The sequence below is a fragment of the Pararge aegeria genome, chromosome 24 (assembly GCF_905163445.1).
Source record: "Pararge aegeria chromosome 24, ilParAegt1.1, whole genome shotgun sequence".
NCBI lineage: Eukaryota > Metazoa > Arthropoda > Insecta > Lepidoptera > Nymphalidae > Pararge > Pararge aegeria.
This window is the reverse complement of record NC_053203.1, coordinates 8,185,788-8,207,362: the sequence shown is the minus strand read 5'-3', so window position 1 is coordinate 8,207,362 and position 21,575 is coordinate 8,185,788. Positions and strand designations below refer to the sequence as shown.

General features: G+C 33.5%; 1 protein-coding gene across 5 annotated transcripts in view; it reads right to left on the bottom strand.

Annotated features, from left to right (window-relative positions):
• LOC120634481 overlaps positions 1 to 21,035 on the bottom strand; it is a 156,435-nt gene extending 135,400 nt beyond the window's left edge. For 4 of the 5 annotated variants that reach the window (XM_039905104.1, XM_039905102.1, XM_039905107.1 and 1 more), the window contains exon 1: positions 20,314 to 20,584. The gene's annotated coding sequence lies outside the window, so the exon portion shown is untranslated. Of the gene's footprint in view, positions 1 to 20,313; positions 20,585 to 21,018 lie in introns of those variants that run through there. The other variant, XM_039905105.1, reaches the window with a different exon arrangement.
• Between the last annotated feature and the right edge of the window lie 540 nt (positions 21,036 to 21,575).

The following is a 21,575-nucleotide window of genomic DNA, read 5'->3' as shown; positions in this document are numbered from 1 at the left end:
AAAGGTTGATTAAGCTGAGTAAAATATTCGAATTTTCTTTATTCAAACAGTCCATAATTTACTCTTGAAAAAATCCCTATTGGAGGTAATGGGGAAATTTTGTTAGTTTAACGCTTTTAACGCTCTGCCCGGTGTATCAATAACTTTTCAGAAAAATTTGCAAAGAGCGTGTCTACAAAAGATGGACTGATTAGCAACCATGTAATTATATGGCGTGTGGTGACGGCAGATCAGAAAACAATGGTCATTACTCCTCCGCTTTCCGCGGGTTTCGTACGAGGCGACTTAGGGAAATATTGGAGAACGGACAGCAGCGTTCTCTGTGCATCTTCTACCATAAACTGCAATCACCAACTCTGCCCAGCGTTGAGATTAAGGATATACCCGTTAGGCAGTGGCCTCCACTGGGTTTCTTAACCACTAACCACTTTCTCAGGGTACAGCAAAAAAATTGCATAAAATGGAAAAAATCCTCAGGGTATGCAGTGCTTTTATGCATATATGAAGTGCACGCCACTGCCGTTAGGAGAGATCTTTTGTCCAGCAGTGGACTGTAATAGGATAAGGCAGCCAGTTACACAGTCTTAGAAGAAACTGCCGTTCACTTAATATAACGTTGTGAGAACATAATTTTATTGGTCGCGTAGTGAATAGCAATTAAGCGTTTGTCTATTCATAACAGCGTTAGGACCGCTCTCGTTCTGACGACTCCACACGTCAGAGGTCAGGCTGAGACAATGCTCAATGAAAGGGGGTGGGGTAATTACCCCCCACCATGCCACGCCCGCCATTGTACGGGTTAGTACTGACGTGACGATCGTATCGTACGAAATTATAAATGGACGATTTTTATTAATCGCTGTTTGTGTGTGGATACTCTTATTATTCATAATGATATTTGACTTTACACGCATTTATTACTAGCGCGTACCTTACAAAGTCTCAGTACATTCTACGAACCGAAATACACTAAGTATCTAGAATTTTTCGATTTTAATATCCTAATAAAAATATCATAGTATGAATTATGTTAGTCTTTTTTTAAATTTGAAGACTAACAAACAAAGAAACGATTAATAAAAAAAATTGTTTTAAAGTCGTCGTTTATCAAATAACAAATAAATGCAGCTAGGGATAAATAATGTTTTTATATTGTTTTATACGTTTGACTTTATTTAAGTATCTATTATCTACTTTTAAATCTACCTACCTAAACAACTACAGTTTTAGAGTCAACAATATTTTATTTTATTAAAAGGTAAGATAATATCATATGAACTCCATTAATCTATTTCAGGATTCAAATGCGGAAACGAGAAACAAAAAAAAACAATTCTTGAAAACTAGTCGTTCTAAATTCAAAATAATACGAGTGGAGTGGAGCAATTGAAAAACGAAACGAACTAACTTCATATTACAAGAGCGTTCCAAATTTAAGTGTATTCGAATATCGAACGTCGGGACGGATTATGACGTGCGGGGCTGGGCTGGAAGTTGGAATATAATAATATAAATTGTATTTTCCACGAAGACATTTCCGTTTCACGACTACCTACCTACGCAATAAGTTTGGGATTTAACCTAACTTTTTATAAAATAACTTCTGTTCTCTTAGTAGAGCTTTTTGTGCCGATTTCTGGGAAGTACAGTACTGTAGTAAGAACTACAGAGCCATGCTTATTTCTGCCGTCAAGCAGCACTGTTGTAATGCTATTCCGGTCTGAAGGGCGTGGTTGCTGGTGCAATAAAAGGCACATAAGGCTTAACACGGTAACGATGGACACAGGACGGTTTCAAGAAGTGTTCGATTCCAGCGAAGTGTTGCTATATTTATAAGTGACAGTTTATCCACTTACTACCAAGGTTTTTTTTTTAAACCACTTCCAATTTTGCCGTGTTTCGTCCTTGCTAGAATATAATCGCTATAAACAATCTTACCTCTATCTGTCTTTGTAAATATAACATCATCTTATGGAGGGTAGAGGTAAGGAGAGTCATCTTATATGGGAGAAAAGTTGAAAAAGTGTCCAGTTGTTGCGCTAAATAACAGTTCAAAAATCCTCTACAATGGCGCTGGTGGATGCACAGGGTATGGTATGAATGTAGCAATCGTAGATGAATTGAAGTATGCCGAGTTAAAAAATTTAATGTCATTATCGACTAAAGTAGTTAATTATTGAGAATTTCAACAACTTACGTTGTACAAAATATTGTGGTAAATATAACCTTACTTCCTTGTATCTCCATACTTCCTTGTTTATTTTTCAAGCCTACTCTAACAATATTTATATTTGGCGCTTCTTTTAAGAGTTACCGTGATGCAAATGTGGCGCCATCCTAATTTAATACATTTTGACGACACTTTTTCATATACACAGATGACTCTCCTTACCTCTACCCTCCATACATCATCTCGTACAGTCCCACGGCTGGGTACAGATCTCCGTCGTTCTTGTTTATGGTATAACACCTCTTGCATAAGTCTACAATTAACTTTACCACGGTTTGACTAGCTCACAGTAGGATCAAGAAAGTGTTTTTCTTATACGGAATTAAAATTCAATTTAACAACGATAGATAGTTTATCACTAATCAATCCGCCATTGATTGGAAATTAAATATTCTCACAAGCACGGGGGCGGTCGTGACATGCAATAGATTCCTATAAGACTTCGACAGACACGCTGACATATTGGATGGCAACGCGTTCCGACTAGCCCAAAGTAATTTGATTTGACTGACAAACGTATGGATCACAGAAACAGTGCGTTTACTACATAAAAATACATTCAGATTACGTGTCAGAGAGAATTAACTAATTTGGAGCTTCAAAATTCAATTATTTCAAATTGGCCAAATATAAGAACTTTTGAAACGTCAAGTCTGTCTGTTTGTAGTGACTATACCATCGGCTCAGAAGGCAGATTCTACCGAGAAGAAGCCAGCTAGAAACTCAGCAGTTGCTCTTTTCCAACATTAACTATTTACATTTTACAATTTAGCATTCATTTTTCTTTCTTGTGAGCAACCTCGTAATTAAGAAATTCATAAATTGTATAGTGATCTCGGTGTAATAAATGTGTTTTAACAAACTTATGCATTGGTAGCAATAGTATTTTTTTTAACAAACTTTCGCAGACGATATGCAGATGACACTAATTTATGACTATTTCTTATAAGTCGACTGTTTATATCCACTTTTTGTTTATATAGATTAATATGTTGTCTTAGAAATATTATTATAAATATATTGGGAAGCTACAGGAAGTATACCTATTTATTTAAACTTCTCACGGAAGGGTCCCGAGATTTAAGTGTATATGTTGATCGTACAGTTCTTGAGAGATGGCGTATTTATAGAAGAACGCTTTTATATTGCATATAAGCACCAAAAGCAATAGTGAGTTAGTCAGTCCGGCTATATTTCCTTAGTAGTATAATGTAGTCCCAACCAGCTCGAGTTCGTTGGTGCTATAGTGTAGTTTGTAATCGTTTGAAAGTTGGTACGTGTCAACTCCCAACTTAATGTCACGTTTATAGATTTATGCGTCTAGAAACATCCCAAATACAATATTACGATAGTTAAGTAACGCAAGTCGAGTAAATTTACCCAATCTAGCTACTCGAAAACAAATCAGATGCCAACCTAAGTTAACATATTTTGGTTGTAAGTTGGTACGTGTCAACTCCCAACTTAATGTCACGTTTATAGATTTATGCTTCTAGAAACGTTCCAAATACAATTACCACAGTTAGGTAAGACAAGTCGAGTATATTTACCCAATCTAGCTACTGGAAAACAAATCAGATGCCAACCTAAGTTAACCGTTCGTTTGTATGTCTGTAAAAGCTAATCTCTTTGTACATTTTTAATTAAGTCCAAAACATCGGTACATTCTAGCCCGCCACACACTCGGGGTCAACACACTTAGATCAAGAGATTACCGTTCTACTCTGACCCCTCGAGATACATCAAAGTGATACAACTTACAGGTCATACTATATTGGACGCGTGATTAGGGTTGCCAGTTTTGTAATACTAGTTAAGTCACAGCTGTTGATTATGTTTCATCACCATCACATTATTATCCATTTGACATCCATAGTAATACCAATAATAATTACATATTTAGAATATTTATTACTAGTTCTTAGTTTTTGTTACTTTTGAAATTAGACCAGTGATGTTATTATTTTATCAGTTTGTAAAAAGATTCCATTTACATAAAGAAGTTACGATAAAATATTACAATTGAATGTGACTTTCGTCGACTGGATTGAAGGCGTTATTAGTGTTTTATTTTTTTTATAATGCACAAAATACTTAAATACCAATCATCATCATCATACCAACAAGGTTCTCCTCGCACAATAAGAAGTGGCCAAGGCCGTAGTCCACCACGCTGGCCCAGTGCGGATTGGTGGACCAAATACCAATACATAAACGCAATACATACGATTCAAATATTGTATAAATGTTGTATTGTACAAATTTTGGTAGACGTAATAGTATTTTTTTTTTATTAAGCATTGTAAGTGGCAACCCTACACAGAACCCCGGAGCGTGGTCACCCATCAATCAATGGGATCATATCTCCGCCGAAACGAAACTAGCTTCATCCAACATTATGAATTTACGTTCCACTAATATTTTATTCAAATCTGTTTAGTTTAGTTGATTGAATGTTTTAGTTAAGATGTTGTAGTTTTACGAATTCAAAAGAGATTATTTATTTAAAATATTATTGTCTAGTTCATCTTTTTATATATTACAAGGCATTTGCATTTTAAAATTATATCAGTACCTATGATTTTAAATTCATATTTACGTTGCCTTTTATGAGCTAATACCGGTTTCCCGTCATTTCGGACGCTTTTAAGGTACCTAAATGTCGTAAGTAAGTACGTTTTTACTATACAAACTTTTATGCGCTATTCAGTACAGTAAACTTCGACTCACTGCTTCGTATCGTCCGCTCAATGTAGCTATCTACATCGTTTGCTTGGTTCCTCTAGATTATGTAGATCGTAGTTTCAATGGATAAAAAGTCTTCTCTAAAAGGGTTCTCAGGAATTTGTGTGATTTTAAACTCATATATATATGTATATACATACTTAATAAGTAGGGCTTGGGATGCACGCTGCAAACAAAAATTCCCTTAGAAAGACAGACAAACTAGGAATAAAGTAACTTTTTAACATGATCGGCATTTATACCATTTCCTGAGCATATAATGACTCAGACAATGTGACCAACTCTCAATAATAAAAAAATTTAAAACCACTTTCTAATTACAAATATTTCTGTTCCATTTTCAAGAGAAATAATTTTGTTATTGAAAGATGATATTGGTATACATAAACTCATTTGTGAAAAAACATCTGTTATTCCATTAAAAAACTTTAAATAAAGATTGGCATTTGTCTAATTTCCTGAACGCATCGTATGACTCAGGGCTCTTTAAAACGTTGAGTTTTCTAAAAACACGTTCTAATTCCGAAAGTTCCTGTTCTATTTTCAAAACAAAAATTTGAATATGAACCCCGTGCTGGATGATGGAACGCTCCCCGGTTGTAATTCGAAAATGGAACGTCTTGTTCTTATTATGAATGCGTTAACCCTCCGTATGCGTTGACAAGGGAACCGTACACCTACTAAGACATGGGGTTTACCCAAGTTGTTAAGTAGTTTGATTGCAGCTATATGTAACAGTAATCACTAGGTTAATAACGTCCTTTAATTTATGAATGGTAACTCAGTCCGTCATATTAGTTAATTTATAAATTCTCAATTACTATATTTATTGTATTTCTAGTAATACGTTTCCTTAGGTCATTTTGTTAGTATTAACGGGTCCTTAGGGGTAACTTGCCCGCGTTTTTTATTCTCGTTTATTACGGTTTTTACTAATCCCTTTCCTGGAATATAAAGTAGCGTATATTACTTTCCGTCCATCCAACTAACTTTGTGCCAGATATCAAGTGGATTTCATAAAGCAAGGATAAACAAAAAAACACTTTCGTGTTTATAATGTAATTGACGGCCGATTGGCGCAGTGGACAGCGACCCTGCTTTCTGAGTCCAAGGCCGTGGATTCGATTCCCACAACTGGCAAATGTTTGTGTGATGAACATGAATGTTTTTCAGTGTCTGGGTGTTTATCTATATATTATAAGTATTTATGTATATTATTCATAAAAATTATTCATCAGTTATCTTAGTACCCATAACACAAGCTATGCTTACTTTCGGACTAGATGGCGATGTGTGTATTGTCGTACTATATTTATTATTTATTTATCATTATAATATTAGTAAGGATACAGTTTTAGTAAACTATTTAAGCTTTCAAAAATAAAAAAAATTATCATCTAAACTTCGGGTATGTTAGACCCTAAGTGGGGAATGGGGAATTCAATAAACCCGTCATTGGAGGGTTAAGGATGCGCGCAAGAGCATGCCCCTGACGGTTTAGTAACTGATGCATTAATGCCTCGAATGATCTCTTTCTTTTTTTTTGTTCGACGCCCGGAGATTGGTCATTACACATCTGAATATGTGTTCCCTCACAAAAAGACGGATCACGATTCGGTAAAAAGTTCTTTGGAACGGGTCTTGTGCTTTGCGTATTGGAAAAAGATAGAAGCGTTGTTCAGAACATTCACAATAATTACATCATAAATATTAAATTCTTAACGCGCAATCGTTTAACTTAGGTCTTCTTTTGTTTAACTGTTGTGAATCTATTTAATACTTGATTTAAATGCAAAAGTTGGTAAGATACCTGGGTCGTGGGTGACGTGATTTTATTGCATATACTTATTTTACCGTGAAAACTAAAATTAACACTTACGAATGGGAAAAACCATTAGTATATATATATTATTATTAAAGTTTTGAAATGTTATTTAAACAGATATAACCACAGTGCTTTAAAAAATTCACGTAACTATAATGCCATTAATTGAAACTTTATTGAAATTATAAGACTTTATTTGCGGCCTTGAATACACCAATAGATCTGTTCGTCTATCGTTTAGAATTATTTAGTCTGTGGTGTAGTGATGTAAGTTGTAACTAGTAAGTGAGTAGCAAACGTGCTCTTTATGTTGTTAGAATTTGAAGTTTCCGGACCGAATTGAAAGTAGGTACTCGTTCATGTCTCACTTAATTGATGTTATTCAAATATTGATTTGTTCTTTATATGAAAAAAATAATGCAAGAACCATAAATATTTTTTTTTTTTAATTTTAATGCGTCGAAGGACAAGATCACTAAGTGATGTGGCCATTATATTTTTGTTCAAAGTGTAGTCCCAAATAAAAAAATATAAAATGCTAGTTAATTTATTCTTACCTGAGGGAAACACAAACTAGCTATTTTACGTAATAATAATAACAAATTAAGTCATTATATCTTGCGTAGGTGGCTATGTTTCGTTAAATTGTAAAAGTAGTACGCCAATTAAATATAAATGATCTTAGAAAAAAAAACTCATTCACAAACACGATGGAGCAATTTGCATCAAATGAAATAATTTCGTACAAGCTCTAAGCAAATTTTATAGCTTTTATTGCACAAAAAATTATAAAATAGTAGGTCGTACATATTTTTTTTCAGTTCTATACTAATGACAGGTAACACCTTTAGTTTCGAAAGCCAAGAAAAGAGTGGGGTTAAGATTTTTTATAGAGACAATACGAAGAACTCATTCTCTAATGGACTGACAATTTTTTTTTTGCATGCACTTTATGGTAGCGCAATACTGTTTAATAGCATACTCATATTTTGACTGACAAAATTAATTAAAAAATTTGAAATATATATTTATATATTACTCATTAATGGCACAACTTTAAAATTAAAAATAGTACTCTGCCGAAAAATCCAGTGCTGCACAGTGCTGCTATTTGATACTTAAATCCATTACAACAACAAACGCAATAATCACAGACCGATAATCTCCGGTTCAGTGCTAAGGCCCTGGTACTTATCTTGTATTTGTATATCAAAGTTTTTTTTTCTCTCTATTTCTCAAGCGTACGTCAGTGCGTAATTAAACTCCACATATTCCTTAAACACGGGAATTAACCCCAATTGAGAGGGATCGCTCTATTTAAATTACTCGTAACCGTACTATAATTCAGCTTTCTGGAAGTTTGACACGTCATTTTAATCTATTTGTCCATGCGACCCATGAGAAACATTCGGCATGTAAATTGTTTGAATTTAGAACATTAGAACTTTTATACCTATATCATAGACACTTTTTTTTTTAAATCTTCACGCTAAATGCCCATGTAAGGCTTAATTTGATGGAGTTCCATATATAACTTAAATCTTTGATTCAAAATTGAAGAACGCTATTAATTTTCTTAGACTTACGGTACATGGGTAAGAAAATGTCGAGAACGAGTACCTAAGTAAGAAATTGTAGTAAGTATTAATGTAAAACGATTGAATTAAACCTATGCGAATGCCATTTTAATGTCTTACGAAATCTTAAAAATGCACGCAAATAAACCTACCAGCTTTATTAACTTTGCTTTAATATGCCTTAATATTATACTAAGCAAATCTACTTATAAATTCTTAAATAAACTTTTTAGAAATAATTTGGACGGTAAAGGATACAAATAGGTATTAATAGAACTTTATACGAGGATAAAGTGATCTTGCTTTTAAAAATGGACCATACATACTAACCAAAAAAAAATTGTCTATTACCAAATATAGTTTTTATACGCGATCGAGGTCGAAGCGTTGATACTGGACCACTGACAAATAGAACAAGTTCTACGTTTGAAATTATTGATTGGGAATTTAACAAACTTGCATTTTATTGGTAGGCCCATGACAAAGGTACTCGTTGACTGGCCTGCACCAGCCGTAGCGCACATATGGCCCGTAACGTATCATACGCGATTTTATTGCGGCATTGCCACTTAAACCTCTACCTCTACTTAAAAACAAGCAAGCTTTTAAAACCTCCTAGTGGACAAAAAAATATTTTTTGCCATCACCATCACAATCTTACAAACACATCATCGAGCACGCGCATCAAACACTACATGTATATTGGACTGCAATACAAAGTTTTATAGAAAATATATCCGGTTTACTTTTATCGCTTATCCGGTTGTATACATATTGCCTGCTCACTTGTAAAGTAGCAAATATAGGATACGTACTAATTCGTGGTTGGCTAAGAACATGTATGTCACGCCTTGAAGCTTGACAAAAATATATCAGCGTATTTATTAATTAATCGAAGAAGGTTACTTAAAATCTTGTGATATAGAGTCCGGATGAGATGAGTTACTGGGTACAGTGGGCACGTGCCACCGGTAATTTCGTCAAAGCCGTTGCGTGCGTTTAAACGCGGGCCAGTGGGCGCGTGCCTTAAACGGCCTTGATACATAATTAAAAAGTTTTGTGTTATTTTAGTAGATACAATTTGGAGGTTGCCTTGCGCACTTACCTACCTTTATGTATTAGTTTGTGTTTTTGATGTGGTTTCGTTTGATTTTATTTGCATTTTTAACATTACACTGTCGCTCTGAATTGACTTAAATATTTTACTCGGGAGGTTTTATTTGAATGATTTTAAATGCGAGCACAAATGGAATCGTAAAATTTTACTGCATAATTGATTAGGTATTTTTTTTTTAGCTACAAAAAAAGGTTGTGAGCAGTTGTTTCAGTTGTTTCTGAAACAACTGATTCGCATGATCTGACTACAGACAAATAATGATACAGTTTTAAAGAAATCTCACTCTATAAGCACTTTTGAAAGACAAGTCTGTCTGTTTGTAGTAACTCTACCACCGGTCCGGAAGGCAGATTCTACCGTGAAGAAACCGGCAAGAAACTCAGCAGTTGCTATTTTCCAATATCTAAAATATTCTATCTCCAAATTCGTTACAAAAAATCATACAAGATATCTGGTAACCTAATATATGTGTGACACGCCATCCCGCACTGGAACAAAACTGTGGGTTTCAAAGAATCATGCAGCAAGTTAAATAAAAGCTTGTACCTAAAATAGCTTAACCAAAAACGCGTGCTTATTAATAATCACATATTTGAACCCGTCCAGGCAGCCATCTTTAAAAACAATAAGCGTTATTGTCTCTTCTTAATTCCATTTTTGAAAAAATAATCCATTTCGCATTTCATAACCAAGAGCCTCATTGATTATTAAAAGCCATTCCAATTTGAGCTCCAAAGTAGTACACTTTAAAGTATATTTTTGAGCGCTTTTGCGCAAAGCAGCTGGATTTTGTATATCTTTTTGGTTCAAGCTAAACTAGATTGTATCTGTACAAGCTAAGGGTGAAAATTGCTTGCTAATTGGTTAATGACAATTGCATGTGTATGTCATGAGACGGTGATAGTTGTGCGAGCGAAAGGTCGGAAAATGCACGATTCCGCAATGTGTTTGTTATTATGATAAAGATACAAAATCTTACACGCTCTCGTTGACTTTAAAATCATAACTTCTTTACTTTATTACCAACACAGGGCCGCGTCTCCTCACATAATTAAAAGGGTGAAAGTGTAAAGTCTATCAATACGCAAATTGCGAAGTGCGGATTGATGGACTTCACACGCCATTGATGAGGATATTATGGAGAACTCTCAGGCATAAAGGTTTCCTCACGATGTTCACCTTCACCGTTAGATCAAGCGAGATTACTAATATAAGAATTTGGAAAAGCACAGTGGACGTCTCTGTGGTGATGTTGAACCAGAATTCATAATCAAAGACCCGCATGGTAACAGTGTAGTGGGTTTAAGCTCTACATTCTTCTGCCCTATGAGTTATGAAACCTGTGCAAAACAGGTGAAGTTGTTGCAATTAGTTATGTAATGATGATGAATATATACTCTTTAAAGTAACACAACGTATTAATATAGATGTCTGTTATGATTTTTGAAGGCTAACCAGTGCAGTGAAAGACTTGTTACGTTTTGAATAATTCAGACCATTAAACATCTAGTCTTAAATAGTAAAGAAATTTCATAAACAAAGTAACAATACCAAATAAAGGTAAGTTCCATTTAATAACTTCATTAGTATTTCGAAAAAAGAACACGATAAAACGTTAATTACAATTCAAAATAAGAACACCATAAATATTCCAATTCGTCTCTTAAAGGTGCGCGCGCATCGTCTATTTTAATATAGCGGCAATAATAAGAAGGAATTAGCATCAAATGTCAAAAATAATAGTTCCCATTCCGGTAATGGAGACATCAGCTGAATAAATAGCCAATCTGCAATTGTAAGTAACAATTAATGATCTGTATATGGTTGCGGGGTTCGAGCTGTGACAGACGGACTGACGGCTTATTATGGGCTACCGCTAGTTCTTCTTAGATAGGTTCGCTTCTTATTGTGTAAAGTTGATGTGAGTTGATTAGCTTTAGTACAAGCGAGTTATGGTTGTTGGGGGCTAGATATTGTAACCGGGACCATAAAGCACATCGTTACAAGTTAATTAGATGTTACATAAAAATGTAACATAAAATTAAGAGCCAGTAAACAGACAGCTTAAATCACGAATTTCAAGTTACAAAGAGAAACGTGTACACACAATCCATTACCTAATAAGATTACTTCTTTCTTGATCGCCAAAGTCAGTGTTACAAAATCTATTATGTGTTTTCTAATAAGATAAAGAATTTCCGAAGATTAAGTTATTAGATACCTACGTATACTTATAAGTAACACTATATTATTATAAGCTAGATACAATATCGTTAAAAAGATAACGTTAATTCTTGACGAAGCTGTATGATTTTTGGTCTTTGCCTGACTAAGTAGGATAATAGAATAGTTAGAATAAATAAATATATCTGTGACTGTAAAAATAAAAAAATATAAACGGAAACATTTAAAATTGGAATGCGATGAGCGACAAAATTTTGCAACCAAAGAGTACTTTTGAAAATCGAACAGTTATCGAAATCATTCTTTATATTTGAATGAGTCACGTGATATGAGTCAATACCATTGTTCTGTTACAATCAAAGACGTTTATTCTAAAGAAAGGCTATTGTGAATGCATTATTAAAAGTCAAAAGTAAATAATTTTTTTTTTTTTTTTTAAATGTAAGATTTTTCGACTGCTTTCATAATAATACATGCTCTACATATAATGTTGCGTTGGGGATCAATCAACCTCAGATTAAATTATTTATTCCTTAAAATAAAATGCATTTCCCTGGCCGTCTATTCTTGAAAAAAATATTTTAACCTTTAACTATCAGGGACATATTTAAAACGTTGTTACATGAGAGATAAGAAAGATATAAAAGAAAAAGAGCTGTAATGTACAGCCTATAGACTAAAAATGCAAACATGCGTGATTTTTAATAGAAGTATAATTTAATTTAAGTATAATGAATGTTTCGATGATTTTATCGTCACAATATGACTTCTTAGCTCAATTCTATTTTTCTAATTTAGATAATTATTCAGGACTCTTTTCTTATCCTATCTGCTACTCATATTATTTTTAAACGTCCTTTGTAACAATACCGCGTACTTACACGAGTCAGAGTAAATTAGGAAATGTGTTTTTTATTGGAAATCCATTTGGAATTACAATTGGGAGATATAATATTATGATACACGTACGTTTCCAGTTAGCACCGTGAGACTATTTGAATATTATCGGTGTCCCTTTAGCGGCGTGTCAAAGAGCAAACCTCTTTTATTTAAGAGCTTTCATACACGCCGTTTCTCTCTTTAGAAGTACCGGACCGTGGGGCCCGATACTTTCTTCCACTATATACAACAATTGTTATATAATATATGGTATATAATCATATCATGGATTACACAAAATGTACAGTTATTACTAAAGCTTTTTTTGTTAGAAAACAGTAAGACGTGCAACAACAATATTTTTCATAGTAACTGTCATAGATTATATGTGTATTGAATTCCAATATAAAATTTCATAGTTATAATGTCCGTTATTTTTGTATCAGTGCTCAGATTAGCTCGTTATGGATTTTGTGACTTGTTGTTATCTTGTCAATATAACCTTGAATTACAGCACTACCTTTGAAGATAAAAGCGTGCTGGAAGTATTAAAGCAATATCTCTAACCAATACTATAATTTTAACTCGAACGCTTAAAAAAAATACTGCAAAGAACACACCTAATCAAATTCGAATCTGAAATTATTAAATCACTTATTCGATTACCTACCTGTAGTAAAAACCTACATAACAGATTAACAAATGAAATTCTTTAATTTTTCCCGTGCCTGGAATTGACCCTGGATGCTTCCACATAAGTCGAAGTGCACACTGCTGCATCGTTGGGTTCAACAATGTCAACTCTTTAGCCGTGTTGCTTAATACGGCGTGTCGTACGAAATGTTTATGGTCGCATCATAGCGGCTGTACAACAAAGACCTTTGCCTCGGAACACAATAAAGCTGAATTTAAAAGAAAAACAATTGTTTATGGTCATAACTTTTTAAATTATGCCTAAACACCATTGATGTTTAATAAACAAAGATATGAGCGTATTTTTTTTTAATACTGAGCTGAAATCGAAATTTTTACTATTTTATATTTTTTATACAATGATCAATTACAATCAGGTGTAGTGTAGTGACATAAAAAAACTCACTCAAAAATTTAAATCATAATTGGAATGGATCATATTGACAACATTACTGATTTTGTATACTCTCCATCGTCCAGTTAGCGACTCTAAGCTTTCTTATCAGACTCAGGAGAAGCATGCCTTGGCGATTACAATCAAAATCTGTGAGTAGCAAGCAAAAAGGGATTTCTACTCTCAGCAATTTAACCTCCCACTAATGGGCACAGTGGCGTGCATAGAGGATGAAAAACTCAAGGATAGGTATTGTAGAGTTATAAAAAGCCTACACTTAAGTATTTATAACTCGTACTGGAGATATTCTTAATTTTGCATCATCTGCCTACCCTGTGCAATCTATGCACGCCACTGAATGGGCATAGAATCTTATCATTCATTTCAAGTAGGCACTTTTGAAACGTCAAGTCTGTCCGTTTGTAGTGACTCTACCACCGGTTCGGATGGCAGATTCTACCGAGAAGAAACCGGCAAGAAACTCAGCAGTTGCTCTTTTCCAACATCAACAATTTACATTTTACATTTTAACATTCATTTTTCTATCTTGTGAGAGCTGAAAGCGGAGCCGGATGCTTCCAAGCAACCTTGTCATTAAGAAATTCATTAATTTTATAGTAGCCTCGCTGTATTATATGTGTTTTAACAGATTCCTTAAACTTATGCATTGGTAGGTACGAAACGAAACTTGGGGAAACGAAAATTGGGGACAGTATTTTGCGAAAAAAATACTGTCCCCAAGCTGTCGTTTACTACGCAAGCGGTTCATTCACTCATTCTGGCAGGATTGCGATCGGAAGCCGGCCTTATCAGGTGAAAGGGACGTCACAGTACCAAACATTTTATATTTCGAACGTCGCTCTCTCCATCATTCGCGCGATAACTTTAAGCTTATTAGATCACCTGACCGAGGTGCCACTTAGAACGAATGAAACCCTACTTAGCTAGCCGTTATCAGGAAAAAATTATCGTCCACGAGCTGTCGGATAAGGTCGCGAGCCAATCATTCACTCATTCGGTCAGGATTTCGACCGGAAGCCGGCCTTATCAGGCGGGCGGAGGTGACGTCACGGCACCAAACAATCAATGTGAGCCGAACGTGATTGTTGTATCAATAAAAAAATACTTCTCCGTAAAACAATGCAAACCGGGAAACGATTTACTCCCCTGTATATATAAGCCAATGAATAACAATAAACCTGTGCAATAAACTTATATTACGGCACAGTATACTTAGGTATAATTTAAAAAGTTATGGTTATAAACATTGATATATAAAACCGAAGATAGGTAGTACGTTGTGCGGGTTGGTTATCACTTTTTTTTTACAGTAATAATAGACGTACAATACAGATGGCCCACCTGATGGTAAGTGGAAAACAATAGCTTATAAACAGAGCTACGCCTCGCTAGGCTTTGTGTCTGCCAACCTGAGTTTTACGTGTGTACCTCACGTGCTTGGATTACACCGGCAACCATGCGATTCAGACCGAAACACAACATTGCAACAGTGCTGCTTAGCGGCAGAAATAAGCACAGTTGCAGTACTTCCCTGGACGAGCTCAGTCACATAAGCTATGCTGCGACTTAAATACTATTCAGACAAATCTTTACTGAAATATATTAACAAAATCGTATGTATCACAACGTTCGATATCGAAAACGTCTCGTCCCATTAAGGAATAAGGGAATTAGAGTTTTGACTCGCCACTCTGCTCTAATATGGATTGGCGGGTTTTAATAATTACTCTGATAACGTGGTTATAAATTGGTGGAAACGCTGAAATTAATTGACTTACAATATAATTTTTTTCAGCACGTACCAATAGAACCAGGAAATCACTTCTGATCCTAACCACTAGATCGACGAATCAGTTTATAATGCAAATAACTTTAACAGAATCTGTGACCGAAGTTATGGAAATATACAAAAACTCACGACCTTTTTTATAGTTAGAGGATGGATCTTTTCCTGATAACGACAGGGCGTGGCCAATCCATGCATTGGCGTTTACATGCATGCATAATTTGAAGAATTTGCATTTTTCATTGTACCTACCATATCGGCGCTTATATTATTGAGTTACTGTTCTTTTAACACTCTTACGCCCGTATTCTCTTAACTTAGTAATCGTCTTAATCGGATGCCTAGTGATATAGGTGAATCCTAGAGGAAAAGAACGTTTCACGAAGTCTTATGAAATGTCTAACGACGTAAGGCGCCGTCTAAAGTTATAACATCGATTCTAATTGACACTAGACAGATGAAAAATATAACATCGGTTTTTTTTAACAACCTTAAGTCCCTACGAAAAATGACAAAAATATGATAATACAAACACAAAATACCAAACCTTGTGGCAATCACCATAGATCCATGACATAGGCCAATTATATTCTCCATTCTATTATACTTAACGAATTGTTTACAAATGCAATTAAATATTTACAGACGAATGTCTCAACAAAATATATAAAAACATCTCTAATCGCAAAACAATGAAAAAGCCGTAGTTCACGCTAATAAAACCGAGTTCAAGCGCAATAAAAAAACGCAACAACTTTATCAAAGTGCGGTTTTCCTAAATTTTATTAGAAGCAACAAGTAAAGCAACAAGTAATAAAAATGTTTAATACTACAAATATAATACATGTAACAAAAACAAAAGGACAATTAATTACTCGTCTTAATAAGTTTACTGGAATCAAATTAAATTATCTCATTTCTTTTATTACTGTACCTAGGTTATTTTAGAGTATTTATGTTTAGGAATAAAATTGTATAAATTATTAAAACTAAATAAAAAATAATATCTCTTGCATAAAAAATTCTTACGCGGACTTCAAAATGTATAAAATAATTCAACTATCTGTCACTTCGGAACAACATATCCATCATTAAACTATATAAGCTTATTTTTATTCTATAAATAATCATACAGTAGAATAGAATATATTTCATTGCATAAAATTATTTTATTGTTGACTCTATCAAATATTTTTTAATTTTTGTTTGGGAAACTGTTTTGTTTCTCTAAACCAATTTTTGAGAAAGCCGATAAACTGGGGATTGTGCAAATAGGTAGAATATAGACGAGTGACATTAACCCGGAACTTCTTCAGCTGAAAACTTCTCTTCATTCGCATAGACACGAAGAAGATAATTTTAATGCGTGCATACAAAAATTCTAATGTAGTCAGATAAATTCGTAAATTTAAATCTTATAGGTTCCAATCATTCTCGCGCTTTAGTAACAACTTAGCTGGTTGTCATATCGAAGGAAATCGGAAAAAAGAAATTCTGTTCTTACTAGCAGGAGAGAAAAATGCACAATTATCTAAATTTTCTCTATGTAAATTTTATCAACATCGGTTTAGCAGTTACGGGAATAGATTAGGATCAACTTTATTTTTTTGAATTGCAAACCATATATAAAACCTATATTATTAAAACCTTTTTTAATTTTTGCTAAACTTTGTTATTGAAACTCTAAACTTTTGATTTAAATATTCACATTGTCATCAGAATTTATGACTAAAATGTATTACGAATTTATAAACTCACATATTCTACCTTTCTTGTTATGGAGGTACAAACGTATAAATAAAATGGTGTGGAATAAAATGGTAAAGATTTAAATTTATAAGAAAAAACAGCGATTGCATAATTAAATGTAACATTTCCGATGTTATCATTAAACATAATTAATTGTATATATATATATATATATATTACAGACCTAAAGACCAAATAATAAACAATATTTAACTGTGAAAATATTATAAAGAAAAATCAACCGAAAACATGTTACAACATTCCTTTAAATTGTTAACTACATGACAGTAAAACCTCATTTACAATTACAGATAAAAAATAGTTCCTAGCCCTTACAAGTGAATGAAAAAACAGTTTTTTGTTGAAGCTATTCGCTCGCCTTTCTGCCCAGCGGCGGTTCTAATTACGGTTTTTCTGTAATTACTCTACGTAAATTGGGAGCGCTGATTGCCTTCCATTAGAAAGGTATCTTAAACGTATATTATCTATTATAATAATTTTATATAAAAAAAGTATTTTTATAAGCTTAAAAAACTGACATAATTTTTGTAATCGGTTTAACATTCTGAGTTGCAAAGGCCGAGTTGTAAAGTCAAAGTCTAAACATTTCTAATCAAATGTACCATTTCCATTCTAGTGACACGATGCTGCTAATCACATTGCCAAACACACTCTGGCTTAAGAAAATGCGTACAAGTAATAAAGTCGGGCGTTCTTCTTTTTATCACCATCTCACAGTGTCACTATTGATATAATCTAGGATTTATTCGAGGTTTCATAATCTAGGCTAGAGTAGTTAATACCCACGCTTTTTTCATCATGGATTTCATATGTTATAACAGATTATTTTTTAATTAGTAGCTTACGTTTTATACAATTGATATTTAATTTGTTATAAAGTAATATGAATTATAAAAGTATTTAAGTAGTTCTAATTTTGACTAAGCTAAAGCAGTTTTAAAGCTTATATAAATATTATAAACTTTGATGCAGTCAGTCCAGGTTTTGCGATAAACACGTAAATAAAGAGACCTTCCGATAACTACTATATTTTAATAATTATAATCTAAACGATGATATCAACTCAATTGTATATTAAATAATACATTAATTATATATTTATTAGTTCAAAATAAAGAATACAAACACTTGTAAGGCTTTTAACATTGTGATAAAAAACATTTGTTTTTATCTTCACTTAATTATTTAATGTTTCTACTCTAAGTAAAAAATATAACTTTGTAATGTTAGTAATTTGAGTTTTTTTTTTCTACAACATTAATAACATTTATATTAATGTACTGTTTTTATCGAAATTTGATTCAAAATTAAAGAGTAGATAGATATTTACCGAAGAAGTTTGTGAAGCTTTTACCAATTTTGGGAACAGATTTAAGAACATACAGAAACCGTGTAAACGACTAATATTGAATTAGAAACCACTCCACTTTAGAGTTGTTTCTCGAACCAAACGGTTAGTCACTTCATACCATTTAGTAGTTGAAAGTAATGATTCACTTCTAATGTTCTAAACGTTTACCATAAAATAGGAAAATGAGAAAATGTTTGTGGGTGGGCTGGCAACATTCCGCGGGTGCAAAGTTGGATGTTTTCACTGTTCTGGGACACAATGCACTGCATGCAATAATGGCTGAATGAGGCATCTGTATATTCTTAATTCTTTGCTTTTCGGTTAAATGCCTGAATAAAGTTAAGACGGTTAAATCATCGGTTTAAAGTTATCATTCATGAAGTAGTTACGTAGGCTAGAGACTTTTTAAATAGTAGATAGTTATGACAATCGCTACATTTTATATTGGTGGATGTAGAGTCGGTATAGAAACCAGGTTTTCTCTTTCCATCGATCGATGCACGAGTTTTTCTTCCCATAAAATGTAGCCTGTATAACTCTATACAAAATCGAGTTGCCTGCGAAACTGTCATCAAATTCGGTTTAGCCAATTTACAGATTAACATTTCTTATCTACTTTGTTCTTACAGCGAAAGAGAATTAGAATGAAATAAAAGAGATTGTGCGATGGAAATGAAATTGTTAACTTTATTGAAATAATATGTAAATATAAATTAAATGATATAGGTAGTTTTTGTTTATTAATTCTCCTACTGAATAGTTACCTATTTTTTTTAACAAAATCAATCGCATTATGTTTTATAAAATCATATAAAAGTTGTCTTAGTTTATGTAACATAAACATTTATTCTAGCTATACAAAGGGTAAATAGCGCCAGCATTTTGGGTACCATGCCCATAAGTGAACAGTTAGACGGCTTATATTTATTATAAATATTAATTTTAGTTTGTTATTATTATTTCCATCTATATGTATGTATATGAACATTTTAAAAATAAATAAATATTTATTCAATAAAATCAATAAAGTCGTTACTATTATAAAATTTGCCGATGTTAATCATGTTGAAATGCACATTACTTGTTAAATTTCAATTTCAACATAACTAATAATCAATGATCTCATTAAACTTTCGACGCGGGTTTAATTAAAATAACATTTAAATGTATTATGAGCTTTTAATATTTTTATCCCTTTTATCCAATGACAGTAATATTATTAAGTTCGTAGTTGAATAACGTTTTGGGGTGAAACAAGACTGTAATGAAATTAGCAAACACATTTCAATCTGGAATTGAATTCCACGCCAGCGCGATCTCTAAACGACTTGTGACCTTAATGCTCTTTAGATTGTTTTGTCAGATAAATAAGCTTTCTGATTTGGTATCCATATTTCATACACTTTACGCAAAATCAATCAAAATCTGCGATTATCGCTATTTACCGATTAAAACCTTTTTATTTACTTAGCTTACTCTACAATCAGTAATTCAGTTTTATAAATAGCAGCTAAATAAAAAAACAACATTTTCAATTTGTGTTGAGGGCCTACACAGTAAATTTTTTAACTTAACTCGTTTAGCAATTATTTATAAACTTACGTAGCAATTTTATAATACATAAACTCTCCCTTTTGAAATAAAGTATTATTACTAAAAAGTTCTCTATATAATTTAAGGCCTTAATTACGTCTACAAAAATACAATACAGACTAAATTAGGGGTAAAAATATAATCTTACCTTAATCTACGACATCCAAACTTGAAAATAAAGAAGAAACTATCATTAATAGTCACACAATGTCACAAAATCCAATTAAGATCACACAACTCGAACACACAGTTTGTAACGCGAAAAAAGTTTGTACTCAAAACTTCCACAACTGAAAGAAAAATAAAGTTTCTGAACGCCCGCTCTGGGAGCGCGCGAAAAATTCGAAAAAAGAACGCGAAATAAAATTCGGAACTCAACGGAAAGAACGCAGCCGCGCGCGCTTTGTACACGCGACTGAAAAAATTGCCACAACCGCGTAAGACTTGGAAACTAAATCAAAATACTCGATAGGAGAGGGACGAGTCAGCGGAGGCTCCACCCTTCCCCCACCGCGCGACACGCAAAAACATTCATAAAAACCACGCACGATTCCAACGCGAAATTAAAATGTTTATATCATACAAAAATGTAAACTTGTACAATCCCACGGATTTATAAAACAATTAACACGGCCGACAATGTCGAAATTATTTTAAAACAATACCCCGCTTAAATTGTATCGATTCATAACATAAACAGAGCCTTGTGTTATTGGAAATATTCGATTCTTCGAATCGCGTTGCTATTCAATCGGCCCGATCTTCCCAATAACTTCTTCGGAGTTTTATCTATGATGTTTATGACAGCTGTCAAATTTTCCCGCGCTCCCTGTATGTTCGAAATATGAATTACGTGTATGCGACCGCTCGTTGCAGCGGCTGTAGCACGAATACTAAAGAAGGCGCTTGGAGCGTTTTTTTTCCGCCAAAAAACGTAAGAAAGGGTCCTTTAGCTGTTTAGTTTAGGGTTAACTGTGAGGTCGGACGATGTTTTTGTGCCCGCACCGAGACGGAATCTGGGGCGCAATGGAACAATGTGACCTTCGACCGACCAATGTTGTCGATATTGTTTGATTGGCAATTTTCTTGTTTATTTTCAATCAGTACGAAATCATACATGATTTAACTATATGAGTGTGAGAAGATATTTCGTTTTTAACCGACTTCGATGTATAAAGTGACTAGTTAGTTCTATCTAAGTATCTACTAGAGTTTTAATTTTATTTATTTTAAACGTATGCATTTTTTTATTTTCGCTATGCTTATATGGCTGCGATCGATTTGCATCTTAATTTGTTTTTATTACAAAAGATCAACCGATCTTGTTTTATTATCATTAGTTCAGCATTTCGATATGACTCTACAAAACTATCTATACCTATCTATGCCTCTACATTATCTACATTGAGG